Source organism: Microtus oregoni, unplaced genomic scaffold (assembly GCF_018167655.1).
Source record: "Microtus oregoni isolate MIOR12 unplaced genomic scaffold, Mior012 000121F_ref0000216, whole genome shotgun sequence".
NCBI lineage: Eukaryota > Metazoa > Chordata > Mammalia > Rodentia > Cricetidae > Microtus > Microtus oregoni.
This window is the reverse complement of record NW_024544753.1, coordinates 1,436,181-1,449,650: the sequence shown is the minus strand read 5'-3', so window position 1 is coordinate 1,449,650 and position 13,470 is coordinate 1,436,181.

The following is a 13,470-nucleotide window of genomic DNA, read 5'->3' as shown; positions in this document are numbered from 1 at the left end:
AGAACACAGGATACAATTCTGTTACTCTTGTATCCTGCTACATTACTGAAGGTGTTTATGAGTTTTAAAATTCCTTGTTAGAATTTTTGCGGTCACTTATGTAAATTATTATATCATCAGCAAATAGTGAGTGTTTGACTTCTTCTTTTCCAATTTGTATCCCCTTGGTCTCCTTTCGTCATCTTATTGCTCTACCTAGAACCTGAAGTACTATACTGAATAGATATGGAGAGAGAGAGGACAGCCTTGTCTTCTTGCTGATTACAGTGGGATCACTTTGTTTCTCTCCATTTAGTTTGATGTTGGCTGTTGCCTTGCTGTATATTGCCCTTATTATGTTTAGGTATGTTCCTTGTATCCCTGCTCTCTCCAAGACCTTTCTCATGAAGGGATGTTGTATTTTGTAGAAGGCTTTTTTAGCATCTACTGAGATGAGCATGTGGTCTTTCATGTCTCATTTTGTTTACATGGTGGATTACATTGACAGGTTTTTGTATGTTCAACCATCCCTGCATCTCAGAGATGAAGCCAACTTGATCATGGTGTGTTCTTGGATTCGATTTGTTAGTATTTTATTGAGTATTTCTGCAACAATGTTCATGAGTGAGATTGGTCTGTAATTCTCTTTCTTAGTAATGTCTTTGTATCGCTTGGGTATCAGGTCATAAAAAGAGTTTGGCAATGTTTTTTTTTTCTGTGTCTATTGTGTGAAACAATTTGAGGAGTATTGGTATTAGTTCTTCCTTAAAAATTTTGTATAATTCTGTGCTGAAGCCATCTGGTCCTGGGCTTTCTTTTTTCTTTTTCTTACTCTTCTTCTTCTCCTTCTCCTTCTTCTTCTCCTCTTCTTCTTCCTCCTCCTCCTCCTCCTCCTCCTCCTCCTCCTCCTCCTTCTTCGTTTAGAGGGGAGACTTTTGATAACTGTTTCTTTTAATTTACCAGTTATAGGTCTATTTAATTTTATTTGCTTATCTGGTCTTGATGTACTTTTGGTAAGTGATATTTATCTTGAAAATTGTCCATTTACTTTAAGCTTTCCAATTTTGTGGAGCACAGGTTTCTGAAGTTTGACCTGATGATTCTCTGGATTTCCTCCATGTCTGTTGTTATGTCCCCTTTTCATTTCTGGGTTTGCTTATTTGGATATTCTCTCTGTGTGTTTTGGATAAAGGTTTCTCTACAATTTTATTGATTTCAGCTCTCAATTTGATTATTTCCTGCTATCTAGTCCTCCTGGGTGAGTTTGCTTCCTTTTGTTCTAGAGTTTTCAGGTGTTCTGTTAACTTATAGTGTGGGATTTTTCCAGCTTAATTATGTAGGCATTTAGTGCTATGAATTTTCCCCTTAACACCACTTTCATCGTGTTCCATAGGTTTGGGTATGTTGTGTGGTAATTTTCATCAAATTTTAGGAAGTCTTCAGTTTCTTCCTTTATTTCTTTCTTGACCCATTGATGATATAGGTGAGCATTGTTTAATTTCCATGTGTTTTGTGGACTTTCTGGAATTAGTGTTGCTGCTGAATTCTAATTTTAAGCCATGGGGATTTGATAAGATACATGGAGTTATTTTAATTTTTGTATCTGTTGAGGTTTGCTTTGTTACCTAGTATGTGGACAATTTTTGGGAAGGTTCCTTGAGGTGCTGAGAATAAGGTATATTCTATTATATTTGGATTCTTACTGGGGAGAGTTAAAGTCATGATGTAGTTTCAATAGGCATTTCCTGTATGACTAAAGATGTTGGACCTTATTTATTTTCTGGCCACTTACACTCCATATTTTGAGAACCATTTGTTCATTTCAGTAGTCCATTTTGAGTAGGCTGTCTGAATGCTTCATTTAAAAGTAATTGTATATATGTTTCATATATAAAATACAAATTATATAGATACTAATCATCTACCAACGTTTTTCTTCCATTGTACAGACATGCTGTAGTTCAGTTCTACAATCTCTTTATTGTTGTACACCATCCTTGAAACTCCATATGATACTCGTTGACAAGTTTAGTATTATTTCCTGAGCTCTTAGACTCCCTTTCAGAAAGTCCTTGTCTGAGACTGTACTTATTTGTTTTTCCCAGTTTCATATATTTTTTGATTTCATGTCTTTTTAGTATTATCTCTAGTATGTGTCTCAATTAAAATGTAATTATATAATTTTCCCTTCACTTTTCTTACTCCCATCCCTTCCCTGTACCCTGCCTCGTCTTCTCTCTATTCAATGACCCCCACTTTTTTTCATCATACTTATTACATATATTGACACATAAATATATTAAACAACCTGCTGAATTCATTTTAATGTTACTGCATGGGTACAACTTCAGAGTTGAACACTCGGTATTTAATAACCAATTAGGGGTCTCACCACTGAGGAAGATTATTTCTCCTGCTCTCAGCTTTGCAGAGTTCTCTGTAGTTCTTTACCTAGGAGTGAGGATCCCTGAGATTTCTTCCTTTCGTGTTAGTATGTCTATGGGTGGCCTACTTGCTCAGGTTGTGTTTAGGCACTCCTATTGGTAAGGTTTCACGGTTGAAGCATTTCTGTACTTTTTAGGATGCAGAATCTCACAGCAGACCTCCTGGTACTTTGGCTTTTCCAATTTTTCTACTCCTCGTCCATGATGTTCCTGAGCCTTAGGTACAAGCGCTGTATTATAGATGTGTCCATTGGTTTTGGGAACCCCAGTATCAGTTGTTCTTTGTATTTTGAATAGTCGTGGTATTTTGTAATGGTCTCTTTCTGCTGGAAAGAGAAACTTCTTCAATGGAGGTTGAGAGCTACACTTGTCTGTGGGCATAAGGATGAGTATTTAGAATGCAGTTAGGAATAATGCTGGTTTAGTAAAGGCATCATAGAATGTTCTCTAAGACACATGACCTCACTAGCCCTGGCAATTGGATAGGTTTACAGTACCAAGAAAGATGTCCTTCCCGTTGAACGGGCCTTATGCCTTACTAGACCGCTGCTGGTTATTGTCGAGATATGAGCTTACTATTGCACTTTCAGTGGTATAATGGCATCTAGTCATTTTTGTGGTTCATCGGTGCCACGGTGTCTGTCCCCTCCTTTCAGCTTACACGTCATCTCTGATATTATGAAAGCTAGCCCATGTTGTTTTGAACGTTTCTTTCTTTCTTTTTTTTTATTTTGGTTTTTCGAGACAGGGTTTCTCTGTGGTTTTGGAGCCTGTCCTGGAACTAGCTCTTGTAGACCAGGCTGGTCTCGAACTCACAGAGATCCGCCTGCCTCTGCCTCCCAAGTACTGGGATTAAAGGCGTGCGCCACCACCGCCCGCCTGAACGTTTCTTGAACACTCTTAAGCAACATCTCAAAAGAGGGTTTTCATGCCTAATACTCGAGTTTCTGCTAATTTATGGTTCTTGGAGACATCATTGTCAGCTCAAGAGTCATGTCATACGCACACGCACACACAGAGGCACACACAGACAAAAAAACTAATATAAAATATATGAGTTTTTTCTAAGAGCAACAAAACATCAGCCAACAAATGTTGGAGAAGCGTGAGTGGGGAAACATCATTCACTGATAGTAGGATAACAAATTGGCACATCCACTTTAAAAGTCAGGAGGAGAATAACAAAAAAGTTTAGTCTATCATATGATCCAGCTACAACACTCTGACGTATGTTCAAAGGTCTTGACATCCCTCTCCATAGATACTTGGTCATCCATGTTCATCTCAACTCTATTCACAATAGCGAGGAAGTGGGAACCACCTAAATACTCTTCAACTGACAGATGGATAATGATGATGTGGTCCATATACATATGTAATGTTTGGCTGTAAAGACAATCATAATCTCTCTAGGCTGTTAATATTATAAAATGCTTTCTTAATTTCTTTCATCTTAAATCATGACACATAGTAGTGGTGAGTATATTATGAGATGCTGGCTGTCATAGTCTTTTAGGACTTAACGTACATTGCTCAAGGCACTTCCAAAGTTTCCATTGAAAAATCAGCAGCTATTTCCACAGGTTTCCCTTTATACCTGGTGTGCAGTTTTTCTCTTACAATTTTCAATGTACATTCCTTGTTGTGTATAATTAGAATATTAACTGTGATATATTGTGGGGATTTTCTTTTCTGGTCTTTTCTATTTGGTGTTCTATGTTTTCACTGTGTTTAGATGGATGTATCTATTCTTAGTTTGTGGAATGTTCCATGAGCTTGTTGAAGACCTGGTCTATGCCATTGGCTTGCTATTGTTCCCTATGATTTATGCTTATTAGTCATTTTTTCATATTACCCCATTTTTCGATTTTTCATGTTGCCAGCTAATTTGGTCTAGGTTCCCTGTTTTATCTTTAAGCTAATTCTCTTTGATTTCATTGAGATCTTTTTTCTTTGTGTCTTCTTTCAATTCCTTGAATTCTTTGAGAAGGTTTATAATTTTTCTTTTAACTTCCGTGCCCTGAAGTTTTGTATGCAAATCTCATTGGTAAGCATTTTTCTGACTCTTAAGTTCTGGACAGAAGACACTGCCTTGATCTTTTATATTGTTCATAGACCTAAGATGAGATCTGGGCATGTGCACCTCCTTTGTTAGTTCTGAGTCTGTGATGGACGGAGCAGGGTTGGGGTAAGGAGAAGATGAATGGCTGTGTTAGCTCTTGAAGTTGGAAACGGCTTGGGAATAATGAATTCAGATGGACAGAGGCTGCTGAACCAGCACATAGGTTGTTCTTCCTGTTCCAAGATGGGGGTATGGGAGTAGACAGGTCTGAGTGGAAATGTTGGATCTGGTATTAGAGATTCCTATGATGTGGTGAGTAGGTAGGCAGGATACTGGCCCAAGCAAGACCTCTTCTGCAGTGAAGTAGGGAACGCGAGACTAGGCTGGTGTGCCAGTTGTGGGACCCAGGATACATGGTAGGTTACAGAAAAGGCCTGGATGACTTTGCCCTATTTAATTCTTATTGCAATGCTGGGATTTGAAATCAGGTCTTTGTACATAGTAGGCAAACACTGTACCACTGAGCCTATGCCCCCAATCGAGTAAATGTACATTAGTAACTTATAAATAGATTATATTTCTTATACCATAATCAAGTCAGTAATGATCGTACGTATAATGGCAAATTTATTTCTTCCTCTCTGCCTCCACAGTTCAATTGTTCGTCTCACTGAGTGAATTAAGATGTACAAAAGAATCATTAAAACAATGTGTTGCTCGGTTTCACAAGGAAAGCTCTTACTACTTCCTATTGTGGATGATGTCGCCGTTTTCTGCTTGTTGGTTTGTTGTGATGTTGGTGTTGGGACCCAGAGCCCAGAGCATGCAGGCAGAGCTCTCCTGCTGAGCTGCATGTCAGTCCTTTTATGGTTTTAACTATTATGGAGTAAGAAAGTTCCTTTCCCTTCTCAGAGATATGAACAGTTTGTTATGAAGTTAGCTTGTAATTTATCACTTTTATTATTTATTATTGCTAGAGACACATTCCATATTATATTTTGTTAACACCGTGGGTTGGGATACATTTTTGTTAGTGATAGGCCTTTGATCCTGACATATCCTGTGATTTATATATTACTGAATTTTCTAACAACAATTTCTCTTTATCAGTTTCCTTTTATTTCCCTGAGTATGCTTGGTCTGGTTTCTTACTGTCCTTTATTGTCTAGAATCATGCCCATTGTCATTTTACTACATGCTATAAATGTAGAATGACTTCTTTCCTGTATGCCTTTGATTTTGTATAAGATGTGATGAGCTTGAGATTTAGTGTTCATTTAACTGTAGAATTCTTTGGGAAAATTCTTCCTATTGTTCATTTACTCTGACTGTTGATGGTCAGTTTATAGTTCTGTATTTTCCTGAGTCATCTAAGTTATATTTCTAAAATATTGCTCACTCCAATTAAATGTTTAAATATTTGGATAAATATGGCATATGTCTTCATTTTTATCACAGTGAAAGACTGCACATACAAATGTAAATGAAATATAAGCATGCACATGAAAACAGACACAAATGGTCCCCAGTCAACTTTGAAAAGACATAGCTTTTTCTTTAGAAATCCAGGCTAACTCAGAGACCTGACATATAGCAAGAACCCTGTTTTCCCTGGCTACCCATGGAAAGGCAGTTGCCCCTGGCTTGCAGGAGCAAACTCACCACAAATTGAGTGTTTCACATGTAAATGTTCCTGCATCCACAGAGCATGTCATTTTGCTCTTTTGGAATATTCCTTGGCTTGGAGAGCTGAAATTTTTTGTATATTTTATTCTTTTATTTTATTTTTACTTAAAAATTTCCACCCCCTCCCCTCCTTCCATTTCCCTACCCCTCTCCCCATCTTCCTCCCCCTCCCTCTCAAGTCAAATGAGCAGTCAGGGTTCCCTGCCCTGTGGGAAGTCCAAGGTCCTCCCCCCTCCATCAAGGTTTAGAAAGGTGAGCATCCAAACAGACTAGGCTCCCACAAAGATAGTACATGAAGTAGAAACCCAGTGCCATTGTCCTTGGCTTCTCATCAGCCCTCATTGTCCGCCATGTACAGAAGGTCCGGTTTGATCCCATGCTCCATCAGTCCCAGTCCAGCTTGCTTTGGTGAGCTCCCCTTAGATCAGGCCGCCCACTCTGTGGGTGGGGGCACCCCTCGAGGTCGCGACTTCCTTGCTCAGGTTCTCAGTCTTTCTGCTCTTCATTTGGACCTTGGGAGCTCAGTCCAGTGCTCCAATGTGGGTCTCTGCTCTAGCTTCATCCATCGCCAGATGAAGGTTCATATTCATCTTTTTTGGGTCTGGGTTATCTCACTCAGGATAGTGTTTTCTGTTTCCATCCATTTGCATGCAAATTTCAAGATGTCATTGTTTTTTTTACTGCTGAGTAGTACTCTAATGTGTACATATTCCACACTTTCTTTATTCATTCTTCCATTGAGGGGCATCTAGGTTCTTTCCAGGTTCTGGCTATTACAAATAATGCTGCTATGAACGTAGTTGAACAAATGCTTTTGTAGTATGATAGAGCATCTCTTGGGTATATTCCCAAGAGTGGTGTTGTTGGATCCTGGGGTAGGTTGATCCCAAATTTCCTAAGAAACCGCCACACTGATTTCCAAATTGGTTGCACAAGTTTGCATTTCCACCAGCAAAGAGGGAATGTTCCCCTTAGAGAGCTGAAATTTAAAAAAAAAAGGAATGTAGAGCAGGCATTCACAGTAATGAAACTTTTATGGGTATTGGAAATAGAGACCTATGCCAGAGGAATGGAATTTATTCCTGGAGTCTTCCACTCTGCTGACATGGACCATCTCTCCATCAACATAGCCCTTATCCCGGAGTGTTCCACTCTGTGGGCATGAACCATCTCTCCATCCACACAGCCCTTATCCTGGAGTGTTCCACTGTGCTGACATGGACCATGTCTCTATCCATACTGCCCTTATCCTGGAGTCTTCCACTGTGCTGACATGGACCATCTCTCCATCCACACAGCCCTTATCCTGGAGTCTTCCACTCTGTGGGCATGATCCATCTCTCCATCCACACAGCCCTTATCCTGGAGTGTTCCACTGTGCTGACATGGACCATGTCTCTATCCATACTGCCCTTATCCTGGAGTCTTCCACTGTGCTGACATGGTCCATCTCTCCATCCACACAGCCTGTATCTTGGAGTCTTCCACTCTGCTGACATGGTCCACCTCTCCATTCCCACAGCTTGTTCCCTCTCATTTCATTTCATAGTATTCTATCCAAAGATAACTGTTATATTTTATTGACTTTGGAAAGAAAGGTGCATTTTGAGACTATGTTGAGTTCACTGGTTATTTTTATTGAAGCTTGATTTTAAATCTGACAGACCTGGGACATGCAGATCTGTAGCCACAGCACAGTCTCTGAATCCCAGAACACAATGACTCTGACCCAGAGCCAGTGAAAGAAACATACCCAGAATTTGGAAAATGATCCAGCAAAAGAAACACCTTATCCCTGATCCCAGAAACAGAGAAAAACACCCTGACCCTGAAACCAGAGCCAAAGAAGCACACTTGCCCACTAGAATCACAGTCAGTTAAAGAAATACGATCTGACTCTGAATTTAGTGACAAAAGACAAAATAGGACTAGCAGAAGAAACAGTTTGGAACAAAAATCAGAGCCATCTCTGACCCTGACCAACTGAAACATGAAACCAACCAATTCCTCAGAAGGAAAACCCAACCAATCCCTCAGCAGGGAAGTAGCTGCTTCTAGTCTAATGGTTTGACATCCTCCTGACTTTAGCAGTAGGCAGCCTCTTCCAGTTACTGAGGCAGGACTGCTCCGACCTTCACCTGACCTTAGCCTAGGCCCTAGTCAGAGTCTAAGTCAATCACAGGTCTGTAGCTGTGCAGGCTTGAAACTCCCCAGGACCTTTACTCTTGTCATGGCCACTATAAAACCCCCTTCCCAAAGTGCTCAGGGTCTCTCCTGCTCTGTTCCTTCTGTTGCTGCTGCTGCTCCAAATGGATGGAGAGATCTAAGTTAACTTGCAATAAAGACTCTTTCCTTTGCATTGGATTCAGTCTCATGGTGGTATTTTGGGGATCTAGACTTTGGGCATTGTAGATGTAAGTTTCTGTCCCACCTGGTCCCTCTACAATTTACCTCCCCAGAGAGGCTTATATTAATTATAAACTGGTTGGCCTATTAGCTCAGGCTTATTATTAACTAGCTCTTACAACTTAAATTATCCTATAATTCCTGTCTATGTTTAGCCACGTGGCTTGGTACCTTTTATCAGTGAGGCATTCTCATCCTGCTTCCTCTGTGCCTGGCTTCCAACTGCATCTCTGTTTTTCCTCTTCCCAGAATTCCCTTAGTCTGGTTGCCCCACCTATACTTGCTGCCTACTACTGGCCAATCAGCATTTTATTAAAAATGAGGGACAAATCTTTACAGTGTTCAAAAGCTGTATCCCACATCAGGACCATAACAAATCCATACATCTTACTCTTCTACATAAAGTGCTTATGAGTGCATGTAACAGCAAGATGCCCACAATCAAGAAAGAACATTACTCCCACCCGCCCCCAAATTTCTCTGTAGGATATCACCCCCTTAGAGACAAACACTGGTTTATCACCAGCCATTTCTCTATTATCCCTTCCCTTCTCTTAGTCTCTGGATCCACATCTTTCATTGTCTTTGGAACCTCCTCTTGGAACTCTAATAAAATCTACCAAAGACTTCTGAGCTCTTTACCAACATCACTCCTGATTCACGTCCTGCTCCCAATTTCCCTTTCCCTCTCATGCCTGAGAGTTAAAACACATCTCCAGAGAGTCTTCCATCCAGTCTCCCAAGTCACAAACCCTAGAATCCCTATATGGTTGTCCTTCCTTTTGCATGGCCCTGATCTTTGGTTGGTTCGGGTCTCAATTGAAACACAACTCAGCTATAATTTTGTTGCAGTCTTCGGAGATTGAAGCATTTAATCTTGCAGGGGAGTTCCTAAAATCAGATGTAAACAACCCCAGATACCTTCAGGATGTACCTAAAACTGACCAGATCCTCTAGGCCCTTCTTTCCCAAATGTAAACAACAAAAATTCTTTAAGTAACTCTCAGAGAAGCCTAGCCCTAGCCAAGTCCATCTGCCTTAGAGCCAGAGATCAGCCGTGCAGTTTGGAAGAGGTTTAAATCAACTGAGTCCCTGGACACTTTATGAGCATTTGATAAGCCTGCAGGCTCTGCAGTGTACTCCTGATTCTCCCCTTTTGTGAGCAGTCATCACCAATGCTGGACTGGAATATGTGGAAACAGCTGTGTCTTCGAGTCATTTCTGTTCCTGTAAGAAACCCGAAAAAAACTCCTTGGTTCACTAACTTGGACATTGGTGCGATCCATACTTTGTCCTGTTGTGGGCTTTCTATCTGGGATGAGTAGAGGAGTGTTGTGTCTCCCAGGAAAAGTCTTGGCACACACCAGCTCTCACTTCACATTTCCAAACACAGATAAGTTCTTGTCTGTGGCTGCATCAACTGACCTTGCTTTATCTCATTATGTTTTTTAGGTTCTATGATTGACATTGATCAGTGACCCTAACCAGTGTCCTCATTTCCTGACAACTCCATTTCTTCCCACAAGTCCCTCTGTAAAAAGTTACCCAGAACGTAGAGTATGTGTTTCCTCTCCTGCAAAGTCATCCCTAAGTGCTCAGCTCCTGTCCAAAGGATGAACAGAAAGCATTTCCATATTGGAGGGTCTGTGATACTGTCCCAGCTCTGGGTTCTTAATTGCCAATGCCCCAGAACCCAAGATCCTCCCGGGGTGTGTACAGCAATACTTGCCGTCTACTGCAGACTTGACTGGTCTGTGCACACCTTTCATTCACAGCTTGTTAATGACAATCAATACCCAGATCCTAAAGACAAATCTGCCAGAGTTCCTTGTGGAGCACGATGTGCCCACTGACATCTACAGAATTCACTACATGAGTCACTCTTCTCCTGATAGAAAGCAATCTCACGGTAACCATGGTGACAGTTCTGCAGGGGCCAGCATTCTGGCTACTGCTCAGAACAATAGCATGTATGATTTCCTTAATACCCTCTCATTATACTGCGTCGGGGATCAGCAACAAGCCTGCCCCAGTAAGAATGGGGGAACCACTGAAGCCAGAAGGAGCTTGGGGGTGTGATCTGCTGTCCCACAGTATCTGAAGAGACACCCGTCCCTCAGCACTTGCTTCTCAGTCACAGAGGAGGATTGTCACATGCTGCTCCCTCTAGCTGTCTGCCTCAGGCAGCTTCTCTGCTGCCACTGCTCCCTGGTATTGTGGGCCTTCCTCAGGTGTCTGTGTCTCATTCATCACCATCCTCCCTCCACATATGGCCAGCGGCAGAGCAGAGGCAAGGAGGGTGAACTAAATGTCAATACCGTGCTCTTGACAGCAGCAAGCACCTTCAAATATGGGTATGCCAGAGGACACAAAAGCAATGCTGTCCCCAAAATCGAGGATGCTAACAGCTGAAACAGATGCTATTCCGTGTAAGGAGTATTATGGAGTATTTGTGCTTTCTCCAAATCCAGAGTTGATGCCCAACTCACTGATGACATGACATTAAAAGGTATTCTCAAGTGTGTGGTGTAGCTCACCTCTCATCCCAGCAATCCTGACTGAGAGATAAGTGGAGTTTATTAATACAAGGCAGCCAGCCTGGTCTATATAGTGTGTTCCATGCTAGCAAGTTTCCACTCTAAGCTCCTGCCACTGACTTTGAAGAAGTCATCACACTGCTAAGAAATTCACATTGCCACATTCTGCAGGGCCCAGAGACTGACTTAGCTGGAGCAATGCTGTAAGGAAGGTTGTCAGACACATAGTCAGGTTCCCAAATTAGTGGCCTGTGGAGAGCATCAGCTGCAACAGCAACGTGAAAACCCAGCACATCTGAGTCCAGGAGGTGGCGTTATAATCTACACTTGAACAAGGAGGCAGCTTTGGCTGTCTCTAAAGGAGGCCTCTGTGAGGGACCCCAGGCTGCAGAAATCCTAGAGGAGACAGATTGATGATCTCCACTCACATTGTCAACATTGGAAGTCAGATCTCTGAAGGTTTTGCCATCCCTCTGAGCCTGACCCAAGGATGGTTTTACCAATCCTTATTGGTCTAAGACATTGTGGCTTTTTACATGGCCGTGTTCATGTCAACAACACGTTCACCCAGTGCTTCCTCCACTCACCACACACCTCACCTGACAGTTCGGGCTATGCTGCAGGCATACACACTATTCCAACGCTGCCTAGGGGAAAACGAGCTGACTGCTGTTGGAAGCACTTCTTCAAGAGACTATATCTGACATGGTAAAAAGAAAAGAAAAAACCTAACACACAGGAAAGGATACGGGGTTTATGATATCCAGAACCAAAACTTCAAACGTTTCCATTAAAAAGTCATTAAAGGTGACTTTTCCTGTGCAGCGGATTGCAGAGCTTGCCACCGTGCATAAATTCAGGGAAATGCTTAAAGAGTGTCACTTTCATGCCAGCTGGCATCTCAGCAGCATGGCCACCAGGTGGCAGTGCAATATTAGACATTGTGTATCCTAGCGCCCTCAGCCCTTTCCATCTTTAGTGAATCTCTCATGGACCAGGTTTGGGAAACCAGACTATCGACCAGGACATAACTACAGCTAAGTGATGTCTTTGGAGGACTGTGGGGCGGGGGCCGGGCGGATAAGATCTTTGGCATCTACTCTAGGTCCCTAGGCCGGGAGTCTCTACAGAATCCCCATGGTTCCAGGAGAAGTCTGAGGTGAGGTCAGAGATGAATCTGTCCTGGGAGTCAAAGTCCTCTGAGGATATGAAGCAGTGAGTGACCGTGGAGGAAGTAGCACCCCACAGCTGAACTGCTTCAAGGACATTCACTCTACTTAGGATATGTGGGTGGCAGAAGTGGCAGAAATCCAAAGCCTCCTCCAGTTTTGAGTCCTTAACACACTGAACTATTTCACCATCCAGAGTAGGAATCTTTTTGAAACTTCATTTTTAATGGTTGATCCAGCAGAATGCCGAGTACCAAGAATAGAGGGTTTCCCTGGCATCTCTCCTCTCTCTGTCATTACCACTAGGGACTCCTTGCCTGCATCACCCCTGGTTTTGTGCTCTTTAACATGCCCATTACTGAAAGTACAATGTGGTTTCCTGAGGCTCTCTGCCTTTAGCTGTGACCTCCTACCATGCGCTGTTGGCACTATCTCTCACTAGGAGGTGGGAGCTCTCTAGAGCCTAGACAGACAGTTTCTTCAAGACAGATTGTGAGCTTTCCCTTGTGCTTTATGAGAATTCCTATTTTACTGTGCCATTGAAGCTAAGATATGGGGAACTCATCACCATCTCTGCATAAGTACTATGCAGCTCTCCCTCATGGACTCCTCCCTGGAGGATCCAGTACACTGCTTCTGGGTGTCATCTGCTGCCTTCCTCTGTTCTTGGTTCGCTCACTGCTAAGGTAGAATGCATCCAGCCCTCCTCACACGAAGTATGTTAGGCTTAGGGCTAGGGTTAGGGTTAGGGTTTGGGTTACGGTTGTTCGCGTTATATGGAACACTGAGATGCCTTTAGAACCACACTTACTTAGCTTATACCTCATTTGGATAGTTGTATAAATATCACAGTAGCTCTCATTCATTTATTCAAGAGGCATTTATCATATACTCTCTATGTGCTAGGCGTTCTCATGAATGCCAGAAATACTGCTAGAAACACAAAGAGAGTCAATCATAAGACATCTACTACAGCGCCTTTGGAGTCCACACTCTGGATTGTAGGACATGCTTGCTCCTTGTGTCTAAAGCACTTTGGGATCACGGCTGCCTTGTCATATGCGGTTGTTTACCTTCTGTGGTCTTTCCACCAAGAGAGGCATCTGTCTCTACAAGGTCTGCAGCCTGTGTCTCCAAATGATTGTGTATAACCTGACAAGTGATAAAGAGTGGGGACTTATTATTTC